The sequence below is a fragment of the Arachis ipaensis genome, chromosome B9 (genome assembly GCF_059453495.1).
Source record: "Arachis ipaensis isolate K30076 ecotype BB chromosome B9, ASM5945349v1, whole genome shotgun sequence".
Lineage (NCBI taxonomy): Eukaryota > Viridiplantae > Streptophyta > Magnoliopsida > Fabales > Fabaceae > Arachis > Arachis ipaensis.
The window spans coordinates 115,759,154-115,782,189 of NC_142444.1; the positions used below are offsets into that span (position 1 = coordinate 115,759,154).

The 23,036-nt window shown below is 37.1% G+C and overlaps 2 non-coding genes across 2 annotated transcripts; one reads left to right on the forward strand and one right to left on the reverse strand.

The window, feature by feature from the left end:
* The first annotated feature begins 5,776 nt into the window (after positions 1-5,776).
* LOC148546017 (small nucleolar RNA R71) lies at positions 5,777-5,884 on the forward strand. Its single transcript, XR_015901997.1, has one exon. It is a non-coding gene; the product is annotated as a small nucleolar RNA R71 (small nucleolar RNA).
* Positions 5,885-18,919: 13,035 nt separating this feature from the next.
* LOC148546018 (small nucleolar RNA R71) lies at positions 18,920-19,027 on the reverse strand. Its single transcript, XR_015900587.1, has one exon. It is a non-coding gene; the product is annotated as a small nucleolar RNA R71 (small nucleolar RNA).
* Positions 19,028-23,036: the final 4,009 nt, after the last annotated feature.

Here is a 23,036-nt window from a genome sequence, read left to right on the forward strand (position 1 = left end):
CCTTGTAAATCTCAGTCAGGCGGATATCAAATAGTCATGGAGTTTTCGAATATTAATAATAAATAGAAAATAAGGATAGAAATACTTATGTAATTCATTGGTTAGAATTTCAGATAAGTGTATAGAGATGCATTCCTCTGAACCTCTGCTTTCCTGCTGTCTTCATCCAATCAATCTTACTCCTTTCCATGGCTGGCTTTATGTAAGGACATCACCGTTGTCAATGGCTACTTTTAATCCTCTCTGGAAAATGGTCCGATGCGCTGTCACTGCATGGCTAATCGTCTGGAGGCATCACCCTTGTCAATGGCTGCATCCCATCCTCTTGTGAAAATAGTCCAAATGCTCTGTCACAGCACGGCTAATCATCTGAGGTTCTCGATCATACTGGAATAGGATTCACCCTCCTTTTGCGTCTGTCACTACGCCCAGCACTCGCGAGTTTGAAGTTCGTCACAGTCATTCAATCCCAGAGTCCTACTCGGAATACCACAGACAAGGTTTAGACTTTCCGGACTCTCATGAATGCCGCCATCAATATAGCTTATACCACGAAGATTCTGATTAAGAGATCTAAGAGATACTCATTCAATCTAAGGTAGAACGGAAGTGGTTGTTAGGCACGCGTTCATAGGGAATGATGATGATTGTCACGTTCATCACATTCAGGTTGAAGTGCGAATGAATATCTTAGAAGCGGAATAAGTTGAATTCAATAGAAAAACAGTAGTACTTTGCATTAATCTTTGAGGAACAGCAGAGCTCCACACCTTAATATATGGAGTGTAGAAACTCTACCGTTAAAAATACATAAGTGAATACAGGGTAAGCATGGCCGAGTGGCCAGCCTCCCATGGAGGTCTAGAGATCTAAAAATGATCAAAAGATGTTCAAAAGATGTCTAATACAATAGTAAAAAGTCCTATTTATACTAAACTAGTTACTAGGGTTTACAGAAGTAAGTAATTGATGCATAAATCCACTTCCGGGGCTCACTTGGTGTGTGCTTGGGCTGAGCTTGAATGTTACACGTGCAGAGGCTCTTTCTGGAGTTGAACGCCAGGTTGTAACGTATTTCTGGCGTTCAACTCTGGTTTGTGACGTGTTTCTGGCATTTAACTCCAGACAGCAGCGTAGAACTGGCATTCAACGCCCTTTTACATCATCTAAACTCGGTCAAAGTATGGAATATTATATATTGCTGGAAATCCCTGGATGTCTACTTTCCAACGCAATTGGAAGCGCGCCATTTTGAGTTCTGTAGCTCCAGAAAATCTACTTTGAGTGCAGGGAGGTCAGAATCCAACAACATCAGCAGTCCTTCTTCTACCTCTGAATCTGATTTTTGCTCAAGTCCCTCAATTTCAGCCAGAAAATACCTGAAATCATAGAAAAACACACAAACTCATAGTGAAGTCCAGAAATGTGAATTTAACATAAAAACTAATGAAAACATCCCTAAAAGTAACTAGATTCTACTAAAAACATACTAAAAACAATGCCAAAAAGCGTATAAATTATCCGCTCATCACAACACCAAACTTAAATTGTTGCTTGTCCCCAAGCAACTGAAAATCAAATAGGATAAAAAGAAGAGAATATATTATAAATTCCAAACTATCAATGAAACATAGCTCCAATCAGATGAGCGGGACTTGTAGCTTTTTGCCTCTTGAATAGTTTTGGCATCTCGCTTTATTCATTGAAGTTCAGAATGATAGGCATCTATAGGAACTCAGAGTTCACATAGTGTTATTGATTCTCCTAGTTCAGTATGATGATTCTTGAACACAGCTATTTTATGAGTCTTGGCCGTGGCCCTAAGCACTTTGTTTTCCAATATTACCACCGGATACATAAATGCCACAAACACATAATTAGGTGAACCTTTTCAGATTGTGACTCAGCTTTGCTAAAGTCCCCAATTAGAGGTGTCCAGGGTTTTTAAGCACACTCTTCTTTTGCTTTGGACCTTGACTTTAACCGCTCAGTCTCAAGTTTTCACTTGACACCTTCACGCCACAAGCACATGGTTAGGGACAGCTTGGTTTAGCCGCTTAGGCCAGGATTTTATTCCTTTAGGCCCTCTTATCCACTGATGCTCAAAGCCTTGGGATCCTTTTTATTACCCTTGCCTTTTGGTTTTAAGGGTTACTGGCTTTTTGCTCTTGCCTCTTAGTTTTAAGAGCTTTTGGCTTTTTTTGCTTGCTTTTTCTTTTTCTTTCTAATTTTTTTTCTATTTTTTTTGCAAGCTTTGTTCTTTGCTGCTTTTTCTTGCTTTAAGAATCATTTTTATGATTTTTCAGATTATCAAATAACATGTCTCCTTATCATCATTCTTTCAAGAGCCAACATATTTAACATTCTTAAACAACAACTTCAAAAGACATATGCACTGTTCAAGCATTCATTCAGAAAACAAGAAGCATTGTCACCACATCAAAATAATTAAACTAAGTTCAAGGATAAATTCGAAACTCATGTACTTCTTGTTCTTTTGAATTAAAACAGTTTTCATTTAAGAGAGGTGATGGATTCATAGGAAATTCATAACTTTAAGACATAGTTACTAACTACTAATGATCATGTAATAAGACACAAACATGGATAAGCACTTAACATAGAGAAAACGAAAAACAGAGAATGTAAGAACAAGGAATGAATCCACCTTAGTGATGGTGGCGTTTCCTTCTTGAGGAACCAATGATGTCCTTGAGCTCTTCTATGTCTCTTCCTTGTCTTTGTTGCTCCTCCCTCATTGCTTTTTGATCTTCTCTAATTTCATGAAGGATGATGGAGTGCTCTTGATATTCCACCCTTAATTGTCCCATGTTGGAACTTAATTCTCATAGGGAGGTGTTAATTTGCTCCCAATAGTTTTGTGGAGGAAGATGCATTTGAGGCATCTCCGAGATCTCATGGTGATGAGCTTCATGCGTCTCTTGAGATCCATGAATGGGTTCTCTTGCTTGCTCCATCCTTTTCTTAGTGATGGGCTTGTGAGATGAATCTTTCCATGTCCCATGGCTCAAAGGTGGAAGCAATTGTCTTCCCTTTCCTCTTTCTTGAGGTTTCTCTGGCCTTAGGTGCCATTAATGGTTATGGAAAAACAAAAAGCTTATGCTTTTACCACACCAAACTTAGAATATTGCTCATTCTCGAGCAAAAGAAGAAAGAATAGAAGAAGAAGAGGAAGATATGGAGGAGATTGAGAGATGTGTTTCGGCCAAGAAGGGGAAGAGAGGGTTGTGTTGTGTGAAAATGAGGAGGAATGGAGGGCTATATATAGGGAAGGGAGGGGGGGTAAGGTTTCGGCCATATAGGGTGGGTTTGGGTCGGAAATTGATTTTGAATTTTGAAGGTAGGTGGTGTTTATGAGGTAGGTTTATGGGGAAGAGTGGATGGATGTGAGTGGTGAAGTGGTGATAGGGAAGAGAGATTAAGGTGATTGGTGAAGAGTTTTGGGGAAGAGTGTTTATGGGATTGTATGAAAGAGGGGTGAGAAGAAGTGAGTGGAAGTAGGTGGGGATCCTGTGGGGTCCACAGATCCTGAGGTGATCCTGTGGGGTCCACAGATCCTGAGGTGTTCAAGGATTTACAACCTTGCACCAAATTAGGCATGCAAAATGCTCTTGCACACAACTCTGGGCGTTCAGCGCCAGATTGGTGCTTGTTCTGGGCGTTGAACGCCCATTTGTTGCCCATTTCTGGCATTCAACGCCAGAACCATGCTTGTTCTGGGTGTTCAGCGCCAGCTCTTCTCCAGGGTGCAATTCTGGCGTTCAAACGCCCAGATGCTGCCCATTTTGGGCGTTCAGCGCCAGAACCATGCTCTGTTCTGGCGTTGAATGGTAGCCAGATGCTTCTTACTGGCGTTTAAACACCAGTAAGGTCTTCCTCCAGGGTGTGATTTTTCTTCTACTGTTTTTGATTCCGTTCTCAATTTTTTGATTTATTTTGTGACTCCACATGATCATGTACCTATAAAGACATATAACTAATAAAATATAATTAAATAAAAATTGGGTTGCCTCCCAACAAGCGCTTCTTTAATGTCAATAGCTTGACAGTGGGTTCTCATGGAGCCTCACAGATGTTCAGAGCATTGTTGAGACTTTCCAACACCAAACTTAGAGTTTGGATATGGGAGTTCAACACCAAACTTAGAGTTTGGTTGTGGCCTCCCAACACCAAACTTACAGTTTGACTGTGGGGGCTCTGGTTGACTCTATTTTGAGAGAAGCTTTTTATGCTTCCTCTCCATATTTACAGAAGGATAGCCTTGAGTTATAAACACAAGGGAGTCCCCATTCAATTGAAGGACTAATTCACTTCTGTCAACATCAATCACAGCTCTTGCTGTGGCTAGGAAGGATCTTCCATGGATGATGAATTCATCCTCATCCTTCCCAGTATCTAGAACTATGAAATCAACAGGGATGTAAAGGCCTTCAACCTTTACTAACACATCCTCTACTTGTCCATAAGCCTGTTTTCTTGAATTGTCTGCCATCTCTAATGAGATTTTAGCAGCTTGCACCCCATAAGTTCCCAGTTTCTCTATTACAGAGAGGGGCATGAGGTTTATCCCTGAACCAAGGTCACACAGAGCTTTTTCAAAGATCATGGTGCCTATGGTACAAGGTATTATGAACTTTCCAGGATCCTGTTTCTTCTGAGGCAATGTCAGTTGATCCAGATCACTCAGTTCATTGGTGAACAAGGGAGGTTCATCTTCCCAAGTCTCAATACCGAATAGTTTGGCATTCAGCTTCATGATTGCACCAAGGTACTTGGTAACTTGCTCTTCAGTAACATCCTCATTCTCTTCAGAAGAGGAATACTCATCAGAGCTTATGAATGGCATAAGGAGGTTTAATGGAATCTCTATGGTCTCTAGATGAGCCTCAGATTCCTTTGGTTCCTCAGAGGGAAGCTCCTTATTGATCACTGGACGTCCCAGGAGGTCTTCCTCACTGGGATTTACGTCCTCCCCTTCCTCTCCAGGTTCGGCCGTGTTGACTATGTCAATGGCCTTGCACTCTCCTTTTAGATTTTCTTCTGTATTGCTTGGGAGAGTACTAGGAGGGATTTCAGTGATCCTTTTACTCAGCTGGCCCACTTGTGCCTCCAAATTTCTAATGGAGGACCTTGTTTCATTCATGAAACTTACAGTGGCCTTAGATAGATCAGAGACTAAGTTTGCTAAATTAGAGGTATTTTGTTCAGAGTTCTCTGTCTGTTGTTGAGTGGATGATGGAAAAGGTTTACTATTGTTAAACCTATTTCTTCCACCATTATTAAAGCCTTGTTGAGGCTTTTGATCCTTCCATGAGAGATTTGGATGATTTCTCAATGATGAGTTATAGGTGTTTCCATAAGGTTCACCTAAGTAATTTACCTCTGCTATTGCAGGGTTCTCTGGATCATAAGCTTCTTCTTCAGAAGATGCCTCTTGAGTACTGTTGGATGCAGCTTGCATTCCATTCAGACTCTGAGATATCATATTGACTTGCTGAGTCAATATTTTATTCTGAGCCAATATGGCATTCAGAGTATCAATTTCAAGAACTCCCTTCTTCATAGGCGTCCCATTATTCACAGGATTCCTTTCAGAAGTGTACATGAACTGGTTATTAGCAACCATGTCAATGAGTTCTTGAGCTTCTGCAGGCATTTTCTTTAGGTGAATGGATCCACCTGCAGAAATATCCAATGACATCTTAGCTAATTCAGACAGACCATCATAGAATATATCCAGGATGGTCCATTCTGAAAGCATGTCAGAAGGACACTTTTTGGTCAGTCCTTTGTATCTCTCCCAAGCTTCATAGAGGGATTCACCTTCTTTCTGTCTGAAGGTTTGAACATCCACTCTAAGCTTACTCAGCTTTTGAGGAGGAAAGAACTTGGCTAAGAAAGCCTTGACCAGCTTATCCCAAGAGTTCAGGCTATCCTTAGGTTGAGAGTCTAACCATATTCTAGCTCTGTCTCTCACAGCAAAAGGGAAAAGTATGAGCCTGTAGATTTCAGGATCTACTTCATTAGTCTTAACAGTATCACAGATCTGCAAGAATTCAGTTAAGAACTGAAAAGGATCTTCAGATGGAAGTCCATGAAACTTGCAGTTCTGCTGCATCAGAGAAACTAATTGAGGTTTCAGCTCAAAATTGTTTGCTCCAATGGTAGGGATGGAGATGCTTCTTCCATGTAAATTGGAATTAGGTGCAGTAAAGTCACCAAGCATCCTCCTTGCATTATTATTATTTTCGGCTGCCATCTCCTCTTCCTGTTCAAAAATTTCTGTAAGGTTATCTCTGGATTATTGTAATTTAGCTTCTCTTAGTTTCCTTTTCAGAGTCCTTTCAGGTTCTGAATCTGCTTCAATAAGAATGTTCTTGTCCTTGCTCCTGCTCATATGAAAAAGAGGGCAGAAAAATAATAATAATAGGGATCCTTTTTGCCCAAGTATAGAGGTTTCCTTATGTGAGTAAAAGAAAAGAAGAAGAGAAAATCTGAACTCAGAGAGAGAGGGTTCGGATTTTTGGGGAGTGAGGGAGAGATGTTAGTAGATGAATAAATAAAATAGAAGGAGATGAGAGAGAAGGAGAATTTTTGAAAATTATTTTTGAAAAAGAGTTAGTGATTTTCGAAAATAGTTTTTGAAAAAGGTTAGTAATTTTTTGAAAATTAAAATCAACAATTAAATTAATTAGTTAATTAAAAAGAGATTTTGAAAAATAGGGAAGATATTTTCGAAAATTAGAGAGAGAGAGTTAGTTAGGTAGTTTTGAAAAAGATAAGAAACAAACAAAAAGTTAGTTAGTTAGTTGAAACAAATTTTGAAAATCAATTTTGAAAAGATCAGAAGATAAGAAGTTAGAAAAGATATTTTAAAATCAAATTTTGAAAAAGATAAGATAAAGAGATATTTTTGAAAAGATATGATTGAAATTAGTTTTGAAAAAGATTTGATTTTTAAAATCACAATTAATGACTTGATTCACAAGAAATCACAAGATATGATTCTAGAACTCAAAGTTTGAATCTTTCTTAACAAGCAAGTAACAAACTTGAAATTTTTGAATCAAAACATTAATTGATGATGTTATTTTCGAAAATTAGGAGATAAAGATAAGAAAAAGATTTTTGAAAAATTTTTTTTTAAAATTTTCGAGAATAAATAAGAAAAGTGAAAAAGATTTGATTTTTGAAAAAGATTTTGAAAAAGATAAGATTTTTAAATTGAAAATTTTATTTGACTCATAAAAATAACTAGATTTTAAAAAGTTTTGAAAAAGTCAACTCAAATTTTTGAAATTTATGAGTGAAAAAAAGGGAAAGATATTTTTTTTTTATTTTTGAATTTTTAATGATGAGAGAGAAAAACAATGAAAATGCTCAATGCATGGAAATTTTAGATCAAAATATGTGATGAATGCAAGAACACTATGAATGTTAAGATGAACACCAAGAACACTTTGAAGATCATGATGAACATCAAGAGCATATTTTTGAAAATTTTTATATGCAAAGAAAACATGCAAGACACCAAACTTAGAAATCTTTCATGTTTAGACACTATGAATGCAAAAATGCACATGAAAAATAAGAAAAGATGCAAAACAATAAAATATCAAGATCAAACAAGAAGACTTACCAAGAACAACTTGAAGATCATGAAGAACACCATGAATGCATGAATTTTTCGAAAAATGCAAGATGAACATGCAATTGACACCAAACTTTAAATCTGACTCAAGACTCAAACAAGAAATACAAAATATTTTTTTTTTATTTTTATGATTTTATGATTTTTTTGTATTTTCTTTTAATTTTTTTTCGAAAATCATTTTGAAAAAGAAAAATAAGGATTCTAAAATTTTTAATATGAATTCCAGGAATCTTATGCTCTTTAGTCTAAAGCTCCAATCAAAGGGTCAAGCATGGCTTAATAGCCAGCCAAACTTTAGTATGTAACTCAGACATGACATGCCTGACATTCCCTATCCAGAAGAATTAGACATGGCTTTACAGCCAGCCAGGCTTTAACATGCTTCATGAAACACTAGAATTCATTCTTAAAAATTCTGAAGAAAAATATATTTTTGAAAACATTTTTATTTTAATTTTTTTTTTCGAAAACAAAGGAGAGATTTTTGAAAGATTTTTGAAAAATTTTTGAAAACTTTTTGAAAATAAAATAAAAATAAAATTACCCAATCTGAGGAACATGATGAACCGTCAGTTGTCCAAACTCGAACAATCCCCGGCAACGGCGCCAAAAACTTGGTGCACGAAATTGTGATCTCAGGCAACGGCGCCAGAAACTCTGTACGCATGTCTTAATAAATCGTTTTTCATTCACAACTTCGATACAACTAACCAGCAAGTGCACTGGGTCATCCAAGTAATAAACCTTACGTGAGTAAGGGTCGATCCCACGGAGATTGTCGGCTTGAAGCAAGCTATGGTCACCTTGTAAATCTCAGTCAGGCGGATATCAAATAGTTATGGAGTTTTCGAATATTAATAATAAATAGAAAATAAGGATAGAAATACTTATGTAATTCATTGGTTAGAATTTCAGATAAGCGTATAGAGATGCATTCGTTCCTCTGAACCTCTGCTTTCCTGCTGTCTTCATCCAATCAATCTTACTCCTTTCCATGGCTGGCTTTATGTAAGGACATCACCGTTGTCAATGGCTACTTTTAATCCTCTCTGGAAAATGGTCCGATGCGCTGTCACTGCATGGCTAATCGTCTGGAGGCATCACCCTTGTCAATGGCTGCATCCCATCCTCTTGTGAAAATGGTCCAAATGCTCTGTCACAGCACGGCTAATCATCTGAGGTTCTCGATCATACTGGAATAGGATTCACCCTCCTTTTGCGTCTGTCACTACGCCCAGCACTCGCGAGTTTGAAGTTCGTCACAGTCATTCAATCCCAGAGTCCTACTCAGAATACCACAGACAAGGTTTAGACTTTCCGGACTCTCATGAATGCCGCCATCAATCTAGCTTATACCACGAAGATTCTGATTAAGAGATCTAAGAGATACTCATTCAATCTAAGGTAGAACGAAAGTGGTTGTCAGGCACGCATTCATAGGGAATGATAATGATTGTCACGTTCATCACATTCAGGTTGAAGTGCGAATGAATATCTTACAAGCAGAATAAGTTGAATTGAATAGAAAAACAGTAGTACTTTGCATTAATCTTTGAGGAACAGCAGAGCTCCACACCTTAATCTATGGAGTGTAGAAACTCTACCGTTAAAAATACATAAGTGAATACAGGGTAAGCATGGCCGAGTGGCCAGCCTCCCATGGAGGTCTAGAGATCTAAAAATGATCAAAAGAGGTTCAAAAGATGTCTAATACAATAGTAAAAAGTCTTATTTATACTAAACTAGTTACTAGGGTTTACAGAAGTAAGTAATTGATGCATAAATTCACTTCCGGGGCCCACTTGGTGTGTGCTTGGGCTGAGCAATGTTACACGTGCAGAGGATCTTTCTGGAGTTGAACGCCAGGTTGTAACGTATTTCTGGCGTTCAACTCTGGTTTGTGACGTGTTTCTGGTGTTCAACGACCTTTTACGTCATTTAAACTCGGTCAAAGTATGGACTATTATACATTGCGGGAAAGCCCTGGATGTCTACTTTCCAACGCAATTGGAAGCGCGCCAGTTTGAGTTCTGTAGCTCTTGAAAATCCACTTTGAGTGTAGGGATGTCAGAATCCAACAGCATCAGCAGTCTTTCTTCTACCTCTGAATCTGATTTTTGCTCAAGTCCCTCAATTTCAGCCAGAAAATACCTGAAATCACAGAAAAATACACAAACTCATAGTGAAGTCCAGAAATGTGAATTTAACATAAAAAATAATGAAAACATCCCTAAAAGTAACTATATTCTACTAAAAACATACTAAAAACAATGCCAAAAAGCATATAAATTATCCGCTCATCAGTGAGGAAGCAATTCCGGTCTAAGAACATATTGAATGGGTGGAAATTTCACCTATGAACTTCATTGTCCCCCATCAATATGCTATCTTGGAGACGGATTACCAACTCAAGGTCCTTCTTGGGTTTGTACATGGTGGAGGAAGGAGTATTGGATGCCAAGAGAATCCAAGGCCCTTCAAGAAGAACAATTTAAGCTTTCGGATTCAAGTGGGGGTGTAGAGCACAATTGGATGATTTTTGGAAAATGTTGGGTTGTTACAAGGGTCAATTAGGAGCTTTTTCATCCAGCTTGGAGCATAATAATCAACAAGAAAGAGACCAGATGCCTAGAATATGGGATCCTGGAGGAGCCTCAAAGTGCAAGCTTGGATGGAGATTCAAGGAGGAGTGGAAACACAAGCCACCCTAGCTAGAGTGTGCTCAATAAGTCCAACTTAAGGACTATAAACCAAAGTGCTAGGTGGGAGACACTCCACCATGGTAACATCTTTCTTACCCTTTCTCTTTGCTTATAGTCCTAGTTTCTTGCATGTTTTCTTGTCTTAGTTAGCTTAGGATTAGTTTAAATTTGAGTCTAAATAGGTTGAATTGCAAATGGATCATGGTTTTGTGATGTTTTGAATATTTTAGGGTTGAAATTTTGATTGAGCTAAGGCATAACACCTTAGAAATGAAAGAAATTTTTTTGCAAAACAGGGCATCTGTGCGTACGCATGCTTCTGTGCGTGCGCACACAACTATGAGCTTCGTGACTTGTGCGAGCGCACAAGCCTGTGCACTTGCACACTATTTGTATTGTCCTCTGTTCGCAGTGCCAGCATGGTCTGTGCGTGGGCACTCCCCTGCTTTCCTTAGTCTGTGCGTGTGCATCATCTTGTGTGTACGCACATATGTTTCTTATCGCGCTCTCTGTGCAGTCGCACAGACGTGTGTGTCTTCACGCGAGCTTGAAGACCCTCTGTTGGGAGCGTTAGCACAGCTTGTACGTCTGCACCCCAACATCCCTTGCTTCTGTGCGAGTGCACGGACCTGTGTGCACGCGCACACATGATCCCTTTATAAAAAAATGTTTTGTGCGTTGATAAACCACTATTTTATGGTTTATCTTGTACTAATTTGAGTAGTTTTTATCAAGTATTTGCACACTTATTCATACTAATTGCATGGTTTTACAATTTCTTTCCTGATTTTGTGCCATGATTGAAAACATGCTTCGTTGCTCTTAAATTTTACTAATTTTAATACTCTCTTATTACCATTCGATGCCATGATATGTGTGTTAAGTGTTTTCAAGGTTTATAGGGTAGGAATGGTTTAGAGGATGGAAAGGAAGCATGCAAAAGTGGAAGGAATACAAGAAATTGAAGGAATTGCTAAAGTTGTCCAACTTGATCTCTTCGTACTTAACTAACCGTAACTTAAGCTACAGAGGTCCAAATGAAGCGGTTCCAGTTGCGTTGGAAAGCTAACATCCAGGACTTCGAAATGATATATAATTTGCCATAGTTTCGATGCTGTTAGGTGACACGCATGCGTGGATCACGCGTACGCATGACCTGGAGCAAATTTAATCCACGCGTACACGTGGACGATGCGTACGCATGACAGCGCCGCGTGCTGGATGTAGGGCGATTTCTAGGCTATTTTTGACCCAGTTTTCATCCAAGAAAATACAGATTAGAGGCTACAGAGTGGAAAAATCCATTCATTCATACAACTTCACATACATTCACATAATTTTAGGTTTTAGATGTAGTTTTCTAGAGAGAGAGGCTCTCTCCTCTCTCTAAGTTTTAGGATTTAGGATTTCTCTAAGGTTAGGTTTACTTCTTCTCCATTCTAGGTTCCATGTTCCTTTAATTTAGTTTTCTCTTCTACTTTTATTTATTCTAGTACTTTGGTTTATCTATTTCTCTTGTTAATTACTTATGTTGCCAAATTGGTTTATGAATTTTTCATGTTAGATTTGATTTCTTTATTTAATGCAATTTGAAGTATTTCAGATTTATGATTTTAATTTAGCTTTTTACATTCTTAGCTTGAATTGATTAATTGGTGACACTTGAGTTATCAAACTACTTTGTTGATTGATAATTGGAATTTGCTGGTTGATTTGGATACCTCTAAAGCTAGTCTTTCCTTAGGAGTTGACTAGGACTTGAGGAATCAAATTAATTAGTCCACTTGACTTTCCTTTATTTAGTAAGGGTTAACTAAGTGGGAGTAATGAACAATTCTCATCACAATTGATAAGGGTAACTAGGATAGGATTTCCAGTTCTCATACCTTGCTAAGAGCTTTATTAGTTATTACTTTAATTCTTGCAATTTACTTTTCCTGTTCATTATTCAAAAACCCCAAAAAGATAATCTTCCATAACCAATAATAAATCCACCTCCCTGCAATTGCTTGATAGATGACCCGAGGTTTAAATACTTCGGTTATCAATTTTATTAGGAGTTTGTTACTTGTGACAACCAAATTTTTGTACGAAAGGATTCTTTGTTGGTTTAGAAACTATACTTTCAACGAGGATTTATTTTTGAATTTCTTTACTAGCAAAAATCCGTTCATCAAAATGGCGCCGTTGCCGGAGAATTGCAAACGTGTGCCTTATTATTGGTTATTGTAAATATTTACTTTTTGCTTGTTTGCTAGTTTTTGTTAGTTTAGGAATTAGTTGCTTATTTTTACTAGTTTTTATTTTTATTTTCTTAAGCTACTATGAATTCTCACCCCTATCGCTATGAGTTTAGTTCCAATGTTGTTGTAGGGAATGGGCGCTATAATGAGAACACTGACGAACGGATTTCTAAAGGTAAAGAAATTTGCAAATAAAGTCTCGTTGTAAGTATAGCTTCTAGACCGACAAGAAATCCTTTCGTACAAAAGTTTGGTTGTTACAAGTCACAAAACCCAATAAAATTTGTAACCGAAGTATTTAAACCTCGGGTCATCTCTCAAGGAATTACAGGGAGGTGTGATTTATTATTGGTTATGGAAGATTATCTTTTGGAAAATAAACTGGCAAGAAAGTAAATTAATTATCATAAAAACCATTGCAAGGTATAAGAACTGGAAATCCCATCATAGTTATCCTTATCAGGTGTGATGAGAATTGTTTATTGCTCCCACTTAGTTAACCCTTACTAAATAAAGGAAAGTCAAGTGGACTAATTAATTTGATTCCTCAAGTCCTAGTCAACTCCTGTGGAAAGACTAGCTTTAGAGGGATCCAAATCAATCAGCAAATTCCAATTTTCAATCAACAGCTGAGTTTGATAACTCAAGTGTCACCAATTACTCAACCAAAGCAAAGGGGGAAAAATCTAAATTATTTATATCATAAATAGAAGAAAACAATCATAAATCTGAAATACCTCGAATTGTATTAAATAGAAAATCAAATTAAACATAGGAATCCATAAACCAATTTGGCAACATAAGTAATCAATAAGGGAAAATAGATAAAGTAGAATACTAAGACAATTAAAAGAAGAAAAGAAACTAAATTAAGGAACGTTGAACCTGGAATTGAGAAGGAATGAATCGTAAACTAAGAGAAATCCTAAATCCTAAAACCTAAGAGAGAGGAGTGAGCCTCTCTCCCTAGAAACTATATCTAAAACCTAAAATTGTGAATAATTAATGTTCTGTTGATGAATGAATGGATTCCCCCACTTTATAGCCTCTAATATATGTTTTTTGGGCTGAAAACTGGGTCAGAAACAGCCCAGAAATTGCCCTGATATGTCCAATACGACGCGTATGCGTGGATTGGATTTTCTCCAGGTCACACGTGCGCGTGATCCACGCGTGTGTGTCGCCTATCTTTGTGGCAGCTATGGAAAATTATATATCAATGCAAAGCCCCGGATGTTAGCTTTCCAACGCAACTTGAATCGCCTCATTTGGACCTCTGTAGCTCAAGTTATTGTCGATTTAGTACCAAGAGGTCAGGCTGGACAACTTTAGCAGTTTCTTCAATTTCTTGTATTCCTTCCACTTTTGCATGCTTCCTTTCCATCCTCTAAGCCATTCCTGCCCTATAAACCTTGAAAACACTTAACACACATATCAAGACATCGAATGGCATAAAGGGAGAATTAATATTTTGTAATTTAAAGGCTTGGGAAGCAAGTTTTCAATTATAGAACAAAATTAGGAAGGAAAATGTAAAACCATGCAATTTATATGAATAAGTGAGTAAAGACTTGATAAAAACCACTCAATTGAGCACAAAATAAACCATAGAATAGAGGTTTATCAATCTTCCCACACTTAAGCATTAGCATGTCCTCATACTAAGCTCAAGAGAAGCTATAAAGGAGTGAAGAGGAATGGTAGAATGTATGAAGTGCAACCTATCTATATGAATGCAACTACATGCTAAGATGTTTCTACCTACTTGGTTAAAAGTAAATAAGCTCTTCAAGACAAACATAAATCAAATTTTACTAATCCAAATTATACAATAAAAACAAGTAAACTTGTAAGAAGATAGCTCATGAAAGCAGGGAACATAGAATCAAGCATTGAACCCTCACTGATGGTGTATATGCACTCTAATCACTCAAGTGTATAGGGTAATTACTCTACTCTGCTCTAGTCATGCCTTCTAAACTTTGTTCTTCACCTAACCAATCAACAAGTATTTAATATACCAATGCAAACATCATGAGGTCTTTTCAAGGTTGTAATGGGGCTAAGGTAAAGGTGAGGGTACATATATGGCTAAGTGAGCTATAAATTGAATCTTTGAATAACCTAAGCTCTTCACCTATACATACACTCTTTAAAATTATGCCTAGTGATGAGCGGATAATTTATACGCTTTTTGGCATTGTTTTTACATAGTTTTTAGTATGATTTAGTTAGTTTTTAGTATATCTTTATTAGTTTTTAAATAAAAATTATATTTCTGGACTTTACTATGAGTTTGTGTGTTTTTCTATGATTTCAGGTAATTTCTGGCTGAAATTGAGGGACTTGAGCAAAAATCAGATTCAGAGGCTGAAGAAGGACTGCAAATGCTGTTGGATTCTAACCTCCCTGCACTCAAAGTGGATTTTCTGGAGCTACAGTAGTCCAAATGGTACGCTCTCAATTGCATTGGAAAGTAGACATCCAGGGCTTTCCATAAATATATAATAGTCCATACTTTGCCCGAGTTTAAATGACGCAAACTGGCGTTCAATGCCAGCTCTCTGCCCTATTCTGGAGTTAAACGCCAGAAATAGGTTGCAAAGCAGAGTTAAACGCCAGAAACAGGTTACAAACTAGTGTTTAACTCCAAGGAAGACATCTACATGTGAAAGCTTCAATGCTCAGTACAAGCACACACCAAGTGGGCCCGGAAGTAAATTTCTGCATCATTTACTCATTTCTGTAACCCTAGTAACTAGTTTAGTATAAATAGAACTTTTTACTATCATGTTAAGTATCTATCTTTGGACGTTTAGTCCCTAGACCTTGGAGGCTGGCCATTCAGCCATGCTTGGACCTTGTTCTTATGTATTTTCAACGGTAGAGTTTCTACACACCATAGATTAAGGTGTGGAGCTCCACTGTTCCTCATGAATTAATGCAAAGTACTATTGTTTTTCTATTTAATTCAAGCCTATTTCTTCTCTAAGATATTCATTCGCACACAAGAACATGATGAATGTGATGATTATGTGACGCTCATCATCATTCTCACATATGAACGCGTGCTTGACAACCACTTCCGTTCTACATGCAAACAAGCTTGAATGTGTATCTCTTAGCCTTCTGATCGTGAGATCAGAGTCTTCGTGGTATAGGCTAGAATTATTGGCGGCCATTCTTGAGATCTGGAAAGTCTAAACCTTGTCTGTGGTATTCCGAGTAGGATCTGGGAAGGGATGGCTGTGACGAGCTTCAAACTCGCGAATGCTGGGCGTAGTGACAGATGCAAAAGGATTACTGAATCCTATTCCAGTATGATCGAGAACCGACAGATGATTAGCTGTGCGGTGACAGTGCATTTTGGACCATTTTCACTGAGAGGACGGGATGTAGCCATTGACAACGGTGATGCCCTACATAAAGCTTGCCATGGAAAGGAGTAGGAATGATTGGATGAAGACAGCAGGAAAGCAGAGGTTCAGAAGGAACAAAAGCATCTCTATACGCTTATCTGAAATTCTCACCAATCAATTGCATAAGTATCTCTATCCTATTTTATATTTTAATTATATTTTAATTATCAATTCACCATAACCATTTGAATCTGCCTGACTGAGATTTACAAAGTGACTATAGCTTGCTTCAAGCCGACAATCTCCGTGGGATCGACCCATACTCACGTAAGGTTTATTACTTGGACGACCCAGTGCACTTGCTGGTTAGTTGTGCAAAGTTGTGGCAAAGAATTAAGATTAAGAACGTGCATACCAAGTTTTTGGCGCCGTTACCAAGGAAGGAACGATCACGATTTTGCAGACCAAGTTTTTGGCGCCGTTGCCGGGGATTGTTCGAGTTTGGACAACTGACCATTCATCTTGTTGCGCAGATTAGGTAATTTTATTTTAATTTTAAGCTTTTTGTTTTTATTCTTTTATTTTCGAAAAAAATTTTCAAAAAAAAAATTTTATAAAAATAAATTATTCTATGTTCTTCAGAATTTTTAAGAATGAATTCTAGAGTTTCTTCATGATTTGTTGAAGCCTGGCTGGCTGTCAAGCCATGTCTAAATTTTTGGACTGAGGCTTCCACCTATCATGGCAAGAGCCCTTGGACTCTCATCTAATCAGCTGTTATATGCCTGATTTGTATCTGCTGAAGCTTGGCTGGCCATTGGCCATGTCTAGTGTTTTGGACCGGAGCTTTCACTAAAAGCTTGGCTGGCTAGTAAGCCATGTTTAATTCCTGGACCGGAGCTTTAGACTAACATTGCATGATTCCTGGAATTCTCATTAAAAAATTTTGAAATTCTTATTTTTCTTTTCCAATTAATTTTCGAAAAAAATCCAAAATTTTTTTTTAACAAAATCATAAAAAACAAAAAATTTTTTTTTTGATATTTCTTGTTTGAGTCTTGTGTCAATTTTTAAGTTTGGTGTCAATTACATCTTTTTAATTTCATTAAAAATTTTTGAAAAATTCATGCATGTGTTCTTCATGATCTTCAAGTTGTTCTTGATGAATTTCTTTGTTTGATCTTTAAAATTTCTTGTTTTGTGTCTCTTCTTGTTTTCCATATGCATTTTTAAATTCATAGTGGCTAAAAATTAAAAATTTCTAAGTTTGGTGTCTTGCATATTTTTCTTTTCTTAAAAATTTTCAAAAATAAGTCTTGATGTTCATCTTGATCTTCAAAGTGTTCTTGGTGTTCATCTTGACATTCATAGTGTTCTTGCATGCATTAGTTGTTTTGATTCATAATTTTCATGTTTTGAGTCTCTTGGTTGTTTTTATCTTTCTTCATTAAAAAAAAATTCAAAAATCAAAAAAATATCTTTCTCTTTTCTTCTTCTCATAAATTTTTAAAAATTTGGTTTGATTTAGTCAAAAAGTTTTTAAATTTAATTGTTTCTTATGAGTCAAATCAAATTTTCAATTTAAAAATTCTATCTTTTTCAAATCTTTTTCAAAAATCAAATCTTTTTCATTTTTTTTTATAATTTCGAAATTTCCAACATTTATTTTCAAAATCTTTTTCTTATTTCTACTTCACATTTTCGAAATTAATGCTAACAATTAATGTGATTGATTCAAAAATTTTTAAGTTTGTTACTTGCCTATTAAGAAAGGTTCAATCTTTAAATTTTAAAATCATATCTTTTTGTTTCTTGTTAGTCAAGTAATCAACTTTAATTTTCAAAAATCAAATCTTTTTAATTTTCTTTTTAAATCTTTTTCAAAATAAATGTCAATCATATCTTTTTCAAAATCAATTTCAAAATCTTTTCTAACTTCTTATCTTTTCAAAATTGATTTTCAAATCTTTTTCAATTAATCTTATCTTTTTGTTTGATTCTTATCTTTTTCAAAACTACCCAACTAATTCTCTCTCTCTAATTTTCGAAAATCACTAACCTCTTTTTCAAAATTCCTTTTTAATTAAATAATTGTTTTAAATTTTAATTTAATTTCATTTTATTTTTAGTTTATTTTCGAATTTTAACTTTAATTTTAAATTTAAAACAAAAATATTTTTATTTTATTTTATTTAATTTTCGAATTCTTCCCTCTCTCATCTCCTTCTAATTATTTATTTATCTACTAACACTTCTCTTTCACTCAAAAATTCGAACCCACTATTCTCCTCTGTGTTCAAATTCTTATCTTTTTCCTCTCCCATTCTTCTATTCTTATACTCATATAAGGAATCTCTATACTGTGACATAGAGAATTCCATATTTTCTTTTGTGTTCTCTTCTTTTTCATATGAGCAGGAATAAGGATAAGAACATTCTTGTTGAAGCTGATCCCAAATCTGAAAGGACTCTAAAGAGGAAGCTAAGGGAAGCTAAAGCACAACTCTCTGGAGAAAATCTGACAGAAATTTTCGAAAAAGAAGGAGACATGGCCGAAAATAATAACAATGCAAGGAAGATGCTTGGTGACTTTACTGCACCAAATTCCAATTTACATGGAAGAAGCATCTCAATCCTTGCCATTGGAGCAAACAATTTTGAGCTAAAGCCTCAATTAGTTTCTCTGATGCAACAGAATTGCAAGTTTCATGGACTTCCATCAGAAGATCCTTTTCAGTTCTTAACTGAATTCTTGCAAATCTGTGATACTATTAAGACCAATGGGGTTGATCCCGAGGTCTACATGCTTATGCTTTTCCCGTTTGCTGTAAGAGACAGAGCTAGAATATGGTTGGACTCTCAACCTAAAGATAGCCTGAACTCTTGGGATAAGCTGGTCACGACTTTCTTAGCCAAGTTTTTCCTCTTCAAAAGCTTAGCAAGCTTAGAGTGGATGTTCAAACCTTCAAACAGAAAGAAGGTGAATCCCTCTATGAAGCTTGGGAGAGATATAAGCAACTGACCAAAAAGTGTCCTTCTGACATGCTTTCAGAATGGACCATCCTGGATATATTCTATGATGGTCTGTCTGAATTATCAAAGATGTCATTGGACCATTCTGCAGGTGGATCCATTCACCTAAAGAAAACACCTGCAGAAGCTCAGGAACTCATTGACATAGTTACAAATAACCAGTTCATGTACACTTCTGAAAGGAATCCTGTGAGTAATGGGACGCCTCAGAGGAATGGAGTTCTTGAAATTGATACTCTGAATGCCATATTGGCTCAAAACAAAATATTAACTCAGCAAGTCAATATGATTTCTCAGAGTCTGAATGGATTGCAAGCTGCATCCAACAGTACTAAAGAGGCATCTTCTGAAGAAGAAGCTTATGATCCTGAGAACCCTGCAATAGCAGAGGTGAATTATATGGGGGAACCCTATGGAAATACCTATAATCCCTTATGGAGAAATCATCCAAATTTCTCATGGAAGGATCAACAAAAGCCTCAACAAGGCTTTAATAATGGTGGAAGAAACAGGTTCAGCAATAGCAAACCTTTTCCATCATCCACTCAGCAACAGACAGAGAATTCTGAGCAGAATCCATCTAACTTAGCAAATATAGTCTCTGATCTATCTAAGGCCACTCTAAGTTTCATGAATGAAACAAGGTCCTCCATTAGAAATTTGGAGGCACAAATGGGCCAGCTGAGTAAAAGAGTCACTGAAACTCCTCCTAGTACTCTCCCAAGCAATACAGAAGAGAATCTAAAAAGAGAGTGCAAGGCCATTACCTTACTTGGTGTGGCCGAACCCAGAGAGGAGGAGGAAGACGTGAATCCTAGTGAGGAAGACCTCCTGGAATGCTCAGTGACCAATAAGGAGTTTCCTTTTGAGGAACCAAAGGAATCTGAGGCTCATCTAGAGACCATAGAGATTCCATTAAACCTCCTTTTTACCTTCATGAGCTCTGATGAGTATTCATCCTCTGAAGAAGATGAAAACATTACTGAAGAGCAAGTTTCTAAATACCTTGGTGCAAGCATGAAACTGAATGCCAAATTATTTGGTAATGAGACTTGGGAAGATGAACCTCCCTTGCTCACCAATGAACTGAATGCATTGGATAGGCATAAATTACCTTAAAAGAAACAGGATCCTGGTAAATTTCTAATTTCCTGTAACATAGGCACCATGACCTTTGAGAAGGCTCTGTGTGACCTGGGGTCAGGAATAAACTTAATGCCACTCTCTGTAATGGAGAAACTTGGGATCTTTGAGGTGCAAGCTGCCAGAATCTCATTAGAGATGGCAGACAACTTAAGAAAATAGGCTTATGGACTAGTATAGGACATACTAGTAAAGGTTGAAGGCCTTTACATCCCTGCTAATTTCATAATCCTAGACACTGGGAAGGATGAGAATGAATCCATCATCCTTGGAAGACCCTTCCTAGCCACAGCAAGAGCTATGATTGATGTGGACAGAGGAGAATTGGTCCTTCAACTAAATGAGGACAACTTTGTGTTTAAAACTCAAGGATCTTCTTCTGTAACTATGGAGAGTAAGCATGAAAAGCTTCTCTCACTGCAGAGTCAACCAAAGCCCCCACAGTCAAACTTTAAGTTTGGTGTTGGGAGGCCACAACCAAACTCTAAGTTTGGTGTTGAACCCCCACATTCAAACTTTAAGTTTGGTGTTGGGAGGTTTCAACAATGCTCTGAACATCTATGAGGCTCCATGAGAGCTCACTGTCAAGCTATTGACATTAAAGAAGCGCTTGTTGGGAGGCAACCCAATGTTATTTAATTATATCTATTTATTTTCTATTGTTATTTTGTATTTTTTAGGTTGATGATCATGTGGAGTCACAAAAACTACTGAAAAATAAAAAACAGAATGAAAAACAGCATTAAAAACAGCTCACCCTGGAGGAAGAGTGATGCCAAGGCATCATAGGCTAGTTTCACTAGCATTTTTCTGTTAGTTTTAGTTGTTTTATGCATTTTCTTGAGCTTAAAGTAACCAAAAATGGTTAAATGAAGAACAAAGTAATGAACCATCCAAACAATATGATTTTGATGCAAATTCCATGAGTTTTAGTTATATTACTTAAATGCTATGAATGAAAGATTTCTCATGAAATTTTGCAAGACTTTGATGCAATTGTTTGGATGATTTCAGGGAAGAAGAGGCTAAGCAAGGAAGCAACAAAATCAATAAAGGAAGCTTGAATATCACATGTGGAGTTTAAGTTCCAGTTTAAGCCTAAACTGGAGCTTAAACGCCAAAATCATGAAGGATAAGAAATGCTGGGATTGAAGTTTAACCTCCAGTTTGACCTCAAACTGGAGGTTAAACGCCAGAATGAAAAGCCTCACTTAAGGAGCATTCCACGTTTAACCTCCAGTTTGACCTCAAACTGGAGGTTAAACGCCAGAATGAGTATGCCACCCAGGGAGGAGTTCCACGTTTAACCTCCAGTTTGACCTCAAACTGGAGGTTAAACGCCAGAACCAGGAAGAGTACCAGGGAGCCATTCCACGTTTAAGCTCCAGTTTGACTCAAACTAGAGCTTAAACGTGTTCGATAGCTTTTCTACTCCAGGGTTGCTCTCTCCATCTCCACGTTTAACCTCCAGTTTGACCCCAAACTGGAGGTTAAACGTGTTCGACACCTCCAAGGCCACCATTCTAAGCTTCCACGTTTAACCTCCAGTTTGACCTCAAACTGGAGGTTAAACGTGTTCTACCTCCAGGGCTGCCCTTCCTTTATCCACGTTTAAGCTTCAGTTTAACCTTAAACTGAAGCTTAAACGTGTTATATGGAACAGCTTGACCATGCCTTCTTCAAACATAAATAACTTGAGCTACAAAACTCCAAATGAGGTGATTCAAAATGCATTGGAAAGAAGACATCTAGAGCTTTCCAAGCATATATGGCATGCATGGTGGATACTAAAAATTGAGGGAGAAAACAGCCCCGTAATGTGCATAGAAGAGCATAGTACCAACATGCAATCAGGCCAGCTGACCTCTTCACCTTCCATGGAGTATAACTCGAGTTGTAGAGATCCAATTGAGGTGCTTCCAGTTGCGTTAGAAAGCTGACATCCATAGCTTTCCAACGAGGTATAATAGTCTATATTTGGCATCAAATTGGCAAGGTTGACAAGAGAACAAAGTGACGACTCAAGAAAGGGGGTACAACATTTGAGTGTAGTTTAATGGATCATTATCCTTTTTGGATCAATTATGTCACTCAGCCCTTCAAGCAAGCAAGGCCCATCAACAACACCAAATCAAGGCCACAAGAATCATCTAGAATAGTTTATTTTCATTTGATTGTAATTTGCTTTGAATTTCATTTTCATTTTGTAATTTAGGGAGCCTATTTAAAAGCCTTAGTTTCTGCATTTAAAGAGGGGGGGATTGAAGGGGAATCCAGCCCCTGATGGGGACCTTAAACCTTTACTTTCACTTTTAGCTAGTTTTCCTTTTCTTTGTAATTGAATTCAGAGCTATGATTCACTAAACCCCCTTTCATTGGGTTAGGGAGCTCTATTGTAATTCAATGAATCAATAATAGTTTATCTTCTTCTTCAATCTTTTCTCTTGAATTTTGTTAGAAAGCTTCTCGATCTAATTCCATTGAGTAGTTGTCTTGGGAAAGAAACTACTCATACTTGGAATCCTTCGGAGCCTTGGGAAAGGAATGGAGGATTCATGCTAGAGAAGCTTTCTCACAGTGGATTGGATTGGGGTTTGGATGGATATTGTGACATGTAATCCTACCAAATTGTGGTTCATGAAATTGTGTGGTATAATCAGTGATCAAGCATCATCTCTTCTTATGAACATTTAAACCAAGGGATTGGGAATTTGTTTGTTTTTAGAGAGCATTGGTGAGCCAAGGAATTGGGATCCAATCATATAAGATTGCCAAGCAAAATTTAATGAATGCATTGGTTGAGGAAGAGATATACATGTTTTGATTCGGAGATTTCAATATCTCCTAAACCCAATGAATTCCCCACTTCTGATTTCCACTT